The sequence below is a fragment of the Lotus japonicus genome, chromosome 5, assembly GCF_012489685.1.
Source record: "Lotus japonicus ecotype B-129 chromosome 5, LjGifu_v1.2".
In the NCBI taxonomy this organism is placed as follows: Eukaryota; Viridiplantae; Streptophyta; class Magnoliopsida; order Fabales; family Fabaceae; genus Lotus; species Lotus japonicus.
In genome coordinates this window covers 16,716,082-16,723,844 of record NC_080045.1, presented here as the reverse complement: position 1 = coordinate 16,723,844, position 7,763 = coordinate 16,716,082, and the positions used below count along the sequence as shown (strand labels likewise).

Genomic DNA, 7,763 nt, shown 5'->3' with positions numbered 1-7,763 from the left:
ATGAAATTGAATGATTTACTTGATTAAGGAATTAACAAGTAGAGGTAGAGGCTATAACATCATGGATAAGGATTCTGAACTTCATATAAGAATTTGATTTGAGAACCATTATTGGACTAAGTGGAGCTTTGCCCAGGGTACTTCTTTATCTGAATTATAATTCTTGCTCTTCATCACAAGTTTGTTAAACACAACAAACCCTCAAACTTATATTGCTTTCTTTTTCACATTCTGAACACAAAACTCTTAGAAGCAATTGATGAACAACTATCCCTGTGGTTCGACAATCTTTTGTATTACTTTGATCAATCCGTACACTTGCGGAATTGCTATCAAAGAGCATCGAACTCGCCATTTGAAGCCGCATCTAGGCCAAACCTCCAAGAGTACTGTAGACCATCATAAAATGTTGCAACCAATTCAGCTTGGGTGAGATTGTGTTGAGGACATTTCCTTAAGAGCTTCTTGAAACGCTCCCAAGCTTCATAGAGATTTTCTTCAGTGGGTTGCACAAAATTCATGATGTCTTTTTTCAATTTCCTCAAAAGGGCTCTTGGGAAGAACCTTGTTGTGAACTTTTCCGCTAAGTCTTCCCAAGTAGTGAAGCTCCCTTGAGGTTGAGAATTCAGCCATTCCTCAGCGGTATCCTTCAAAGAAAATGGAAACAAGCTCAACCGAATTGCATCCGCCGGAACATTGTTCACCCGGTAAGTGTTGCAATTCCGGATGAACCTCTCCATGTGAGCATGTGGATCTTCCAAAGTACCTCCACCAAATTGGTTTTGGCTCACCAAGTTGATGAATGCCGGTCTCAACTTAAAGTTTCCCACTCCCTCGGGAAAGACAATGCTCCCGGGATAGTCATAACTCATGGTACAAGAAGTGAGTTCCCGAAGAGACCGGTTGGCATTCTCAACTTCTTGTTCACATAATCGGAGGGTGATCCCCTCTTGGATTCTCGCCTCAATGTGGGCTTCAATCTCCTCCTCCGTCATACGGCCTCCCATGACGGTGTCTCTCGTGAGAGTAACCTGAAAGTGTGACACTCAAACAGAGAAAGATTAGTAGCACCAATTCTAGACAAAAATAAAACCACAAACTAAAAACTTAATCCAAAAAACCACAAAATATTCCCCGGCAACGGTGCCAAAAACTTGTTGGTCATTCTGCAAGTGTACAGAATCTACCCGGTTTTAGTTTACCGAACCACAGGGAATTGGAATGTGAATTCAGTTTAAGCCTCGAGTTCACGGTAAGAAAGCGAGTAAAATTCAGTTTTAAGGTTGATTGTTTAGGTGACTAATTAACAAGCAATTGAAATATAAGTGTGTGAGAACAATGGTGAGCATGCCTTGGGTTCTTGCTTGACTAATTCAGTTCTAATCAACCTATTCTATCCACAAAACTCTGAATCTCTCCTTGATGTTCTAGCCTAATCAATCATCTATCGATGCCTCGCATAGACAATCCTCTCAAGCCAAAAGATAGGCACAATTCCTTGATAACCTAAACATTTACTAAAGGCATTAAGCATGCAATTCAGGTCAACAAACCCCAACCCTTCCTCTATTCCTAGTAGCAAGTATAGAAGAGGTAATCCCACAACAAGTCCCTAATCTATAACAAACTTATGTTCTATTATAGAAAAGCATAAAGCTAGCACATGTTCTAACTTGAAACATAAAGCATGGATATGGGATTCAAGGGTTTACTCAGAGGAATCATGAATAGAAATAGGAATTAAGATTAAAACATCATAAGTCTTACAAAGAACCCAAAGCAAAAGGGGTTTTAGCCAAACATGGCTATGAAATCCATACAAGAAGATAAAGATGAAACCTGAAACATAGGGCTTAGAGAAAGCTCCTCAAGCTCCAGAACTCCAACCCTCTCTTCTAACTTATGAAAATATGATAAAATGACAAAAGGTTCCAAGAGAAATGTCTAAAAACCAATTTATAGGCAAAACAATCGAGTCTGGGCGCTCAGGCGCCAATTCAGAGCGCCTGAGCGCCAATTCCAGCTGAAAACATGCTCTCTGGAAGGTTCCCAGCACCTAGGCGCCAATTCCCAGCGCCTAGGCGCCAATTCCAGAAGGCTCAGAAAATATAACTAGCGCCTAGGCGCCAATTCCCAACGCCTAGGCGCTCCAAGCTCGCTGGAAAGACTTTTTAGCTTCTTTGTAACTCCTCTTCAAGCCTCTTTAACCCCTCCTTCAATTCCATGCTTCTTGGCCTTCCTTCTCCTTCAGTTTCTGATCTGAAAACAAAACCAACAAGCCAAGGAAAATATCCAGAAGCTCAAAGAGCTCATTAGCAAAGAGGACCCTCAAATAACATAAGAAAATCATGCAAGTCCTAAACTTACTTAAAATGCAAGAAAAGTCCCTATAAAACTACAAAATTTTCAAAACAAAGTAAAGATTCAAAGAAAGATAAAAATGCATGAGAATGCATGAAACACTACATGAGACTCAACAAAAAGACTTAAAACAAACAAAGAAATGACCCTAAAAACACTACTAAACTAGGGTCATCAATAGGTAAAACATGTTTTGTGCTTTGAGCTAACTTTTAATTGTAACAAAAATAAAATTAATTAGTTTAATAAAACTAAAACGACAAAAGTGTGTAAATGTGAGGGACAAATTTTGCTAATTTTTTTCTAGAGGGACTAAAAGTGCAAAATCGTGATAAGTGAGGGACCAAAAAAGCTATTAAACCTTATTTTTAAATGCATTTATTAGTATTTAGAAATAAGCATAAAAAGAGCAAAAGTTGATAAAGATATTATTAAATCAAATATATCTTAAAGATGCATATGAGTTATATACTCTATTAATTAACTTATTTGAAATTTAAAATAAAAAATAAAAATAGTGGTTACATTATTAACTAATATCATTTAGGAGTTATATAAAAGTTAAACAATTTAAAACTTTACCGATCAAATATAAATCCACTTCAAAGTGCCTAATGACGATAAAAAATAAAGTATTTAATAAATGAGAAAAAAACATTTTTCACTTCTACAATTCCATTTATATAAATATGTGCTTTATTATTATACAAAAGCTATAAAATAAAATTAAAATTCTTTACATAAAGTTCATTTTGCACGTCCACAAAATAAAAACAAACACATTTATAAAAAAAATACTTTCAAATGTCTGTTTTCATATATCTAAATTAATTTTGATCTTTTAATTCATAAATTTTCTTTTAATAAACATAACAAAAATAATACAGATTTTAAAAAATGTCACGCGATAAAAAATATGAATATTCCCCGTGCATCGCACGGGTCAAAGGACTAGTTTGAAAATAAAAATAAAGATTGAAGTAGTTTACTGTAATTACTTAATTTACTTAACATCTACCAAAAAAAAACTTAATTTACTTTATAATTCCTATGTTAAGTATATTCTAAAAATGTAAAATTATAAGAAAAGTATTTTAATTTTATTACAAAAAAGTAATTATCATAATTTGAAAAAGGCTTAAATATGTTGGAGGTCCCTCTAAAATAGGGGTACTTTGGTTTAGGCCCCTACAAAATATTTTGTTGGGAATACACCCCTATATAGAAAATAATATGGAGGGATAAAATCCCACCGTTACAAGAATTGTTAGTTTTCTAACAGAGGATGACGTGGTAGCCACATCATCAACGTTGCCAAGTAAGCACATGAGCAAATGTTTAAAATCAAAAAAATTAACCAGGATTCGAACACAGGTCTTGTGGTAAGGTATCTTTAATTTAAGTTGCAGGTCTTGTGTTCAAATCCTAGTTACATATTTTTTTTATTTTAAACATTTTCTCATGTGCTTACTTGACAACATTGATGACATGACCTGATGATGTGGCTGTCACGTCGTTCTCCGTTAGAAAACTAACGATTCTTGTAACGGTGAGGGCTTATCCCTCCATATTATTTTCCAAATAGGGGTGTATTCCCAAAAAAATATTTTGTAGGGGCCTAAACCAAAGTAACCCTATTTTAGAGGGGCCTCCAACATATTTAAGCCTTTGAAAAAATAGTAAAATATTTTGAGTTTTAAAAATAAAGGGAAATTTCACTATCCTCCTTCAAGATTTTTTATTATTAGACTGACCTCCCCTATATTTCACAAAATTCATTAACCACATATTTCATTTAGAATAACAAATGGGTCTTCAGTGTTTTAAAAATAATCTTAGGGGAGGTCAGTACAATAATGATAATTAGTACTGCAATGTTTTCAATAAAATAAGAGTGGTTAGTGTTTTGCTAAATAATAGATGAATGTTAGTGCAACGATGATAAACATGAAGGGAGGCTAGTGCAATTTGTCATAAAAATAAAGATTATATCTTAAAAGATTTATTTTAAATGATTTTGTCTTTAAAAAATCATATTGTCTGATTTCTTTTTGTAAAACCAGCTTCGAATAATAGAGGCCTTCATAATCCGCCAATATGGAATGCTACAGTGCGCCGCAAATACTACTTCCTCAACATGTTTTTTGTAGTTTCAGAAAGAAGAATCCCATTTGGGTAAAACAAGAAAGAATCCTCAAATCTTATATCTAAAGTTCTTATCATTCGGAGAAGCCCATCGATTAAATGGAAACGGTTTAGGGTCCTTTTTGGCAAGTCTCGCCTTATAGTGGAATATATTTAAGGTGATGGTTGACCATTGAATCCCAACCTTCTTGAGAAACAAAAGAGGTATGCTCTCGAAAGGTTGAAGCCTCGGGAGTTACATTGTCCCCCTGTAGGAGTATAAGTAGATCAAGATTGTAAGACCCTGATGTTATGATTATTAGTATTATTTGAAATGAGTAATAAGTGTGAAATGTTAGTGAAGAATGAGTTTATTTGGTTGATTATGTGTGTGAAGATTTCATGAAATATTTGAATTTGTATTATTTTTGAAATAAATGTTGGGTGTTTGAAAGTAATTATTTTGTGGGGTTTTGGACCTCAAAAATAAGGTGATTTGTGTGTTGCTTGGAGGCCAAGCTAGTGATGGCCGTGACTTTGTGAGAAAAGGGATAAGAAAAGATCTCTTTTTGAATTGCTTTGAGTTAGTTAGGAAAATCTAGTTTATTTAAATAGATTGAATTTCATTTAAGAAAGAGAGAGATTTTCCTTTTATTTATTTTATTATTTCAGTTTTTTTTTACATAAAAGCTGAATATTTAATTTTATTTCCAAATAAACATGAGATAGAAGAGAAAAAAAAGTGAAAACCCTAGGTTGCTAGCTTGTAGCCGCCGGCTATGTAAGGGGGAAAAGGGGGTTCACTTTTATTCTATTTATTTTTATTAATCAGTAATTAAGAGGCATTAAATTAAATTGAGTTGGGCTTGGGTAGGAAAAATTTGAAAAACAAAACCCTATTCTAGTGTGAGTGGCCGCCGGTTTTGGTTAAGGGAGTGAGGGAGGATTTTTCTTTTTCTCATTCTCACAAAAACTAATTGGAAAGGCAAACCTACTTCTGTTTTCACTTCAGCAAGAGAGAAGAGAGAACCTTTGGTAGAAAAGAGAGAGTGAGAGTGAACTTGAAGGAGAAAGAGAGCAAGGGGAAGAAGAGGAATTTTGTGAAGGAGATCTAGAGAGAAAGAGGGACTCGAGCAAGGAGAAGGAAGCAAGGATCACTCACTTCAATCTCCATCTTTTCTTCACAATACTAAGGCTAAGGTGAGGGCTGATCTAGTTTAGGTAGAGTCTCGGAGAATGCATGCTTGAAATTTCATGGTTTTATGTGAAAGGTTGTGAATTTGGGTGATCTTCAACATGAGGGGTTTGTATGTATGATTGGGAATTCTTTCCATGCAAGTTTAGAATGAAAAGGTTCTGTTTTACCATGCTTTGTTACATGATGCCTTGATCCATGATAGTTTCATGTCAAAACCTTGCTATTTTCACCATATATGCCTAGATCCGAATAGTGGTCATTAACATGTGTTAGATCTGGTTAATTGTTGATGTTTAATATTGGAAACCTTGCTGGAATTTGACATATGAGACTTGATCAAGCATGATCAAAAAAATTTGAAAACCCTAGGCCATAAATGAGCCACGGTCGAACCATAGTTTTGAGGGTTTTAGCGACTTTTCTTGTTTTCTTTTGACTACTTGTTGAGTTGATGATTTGCTGCTGATTTTATTACTGAAGCCATGAAAAGCATGAATTAATTGACATAATATGTGGTGTGGTCGAACCCTATTACTCTCTAGGGTGTGGGCAATGTTTTATTACATGTGAGAGTTGTTTGAAATTAATATCCTTGTGGGAAATGGGGTAAAACCCTAAATGATCTGATGAATGTACTGTACATGAAGACTTATTAATTTACATCAACTTATGATAATTGGTAATGCACCTTGAGAAAGAGAGTTCGCTTGCAAGTAGTGATTGTATGGCTATTGTGCTAGTCGTAGGCTATGGACCATGAGAACGATGGTGTCGTTAGAGACAAACGGTTACTTGCACGCGAGGGTGAATTTATAGATTGACTGTGTGGTCTCCATGTGATAACCATGATTGAGTCATGGGATAAGGATTGACTATGTGGTCCCCTCGTGAATGTTCATCTGCGGATGATCGAGATTGGCCAAGGTGTTGAGGTGGTTGTGTGAATGGTGAGGACGTTAGCCTAACTAACTTTAGGTTGCTAACATGAGATGTGAGGCTATGATTCTTTACTTATCATATGATCTATGTGAACTGTGAATATTTAAGAGTCTTGTATGAGATTTGACCCTCTTTTATTTGTTATGTGTTTATTCTGGGGGGGGGGGCAGATGGTTCTGACCACGAGCACGGTTCGTTCCTAGACGCTGACACTCCATGAAGAGGAGAAGGACAAGGCCTGGGTGCCCGACTCACACCAGGTACGTCGCATCTACGTCGGCGGTGCCACACTTTCGGGACGCGACAAGGAGGGAGAGGTCATCGAGGTCCAACAGCTTGAAGACGGGAGGGTGAAGCTGCCATTTGCACCCCCTCGTTTCCAGACCCCGAAGGACTTGGAGTCTGAGACATCGTCTGTACGAGCGTCTGAGGCGGAGTTGGATCCTTCCGAAGACATGAAGGTTGAACAGGAGGAGCCTACAGTGGAGCATGCTGAGCCACAAGAGCCTGTAGTTGAAGAAGAAGAGCTCCCGGAGCTTGAAGGCGAGGAATGGGTTGAAGAGAACCAGAGCAAGAGCGAACGGAAGGTTCAGCGTTTCTTCCATTCTGTTCAGCGGTTCTTCTGTTTGGCGGTGGACTCGTTTCCATAACCAAACGATTGCAAGAACGTTTTAAAAAATTACAATCGTTTGAAAAATCGAGTTTCACAAGAACACAATTGTTGGTCAATCTGCAAGTGCACAGATATCTCCGGGTTTTAAAATATCGAACCACAGGGATTGTGAGTGAGAATTGTTGATTTAAGTCTAAAGTTTGCAAGTTCTTAAAAGTAGTAAAACTCAGAAATTGGCTTTGGTTGTTTGTGACAAAAGTTTTGCAAAAGAGCAATGTTTAAAATGTTGAAATTAACAATTGATGGAAAATTGCCTTGGGTTGTTGATCATCTAATCCACTTTAGTTTACCCATCCTATGCATGTGAAACCCTTATTTATCCCTTGTTGCTTTAGCCTATGTACTTACTAATTGATTCCTCATCACAAAAGTAATTCTCTCAAATTGAAAGTTAAGTCCAATTCCTTGTGTACTTAATCATTCATAAGAGGTTCATAAGCATGTATATTCAGGCCAACAAAACTCTAC

The 7,763-nt window shown here is 36.4% G+C and overlaps 1 non-coding gene across 1 annotated transcript; it reads left to right on the top strand.

The window, feature by feature from the left end:
- The first annotated feature begins 432 nt into the window (after positions 1 to 432).
- LOC130721726 (small nucleolar RNA R71) lies at positions 433 to 539 on the top strand. Its single transcript, XR_009013646.1, has one exon. It is a non-coding gene; the product is annotated as a small nucleolar RNA R71 (small nucleolar RNA).
- Positions 540 to 7,763: the final 7,224 nt, after the last annotated feature.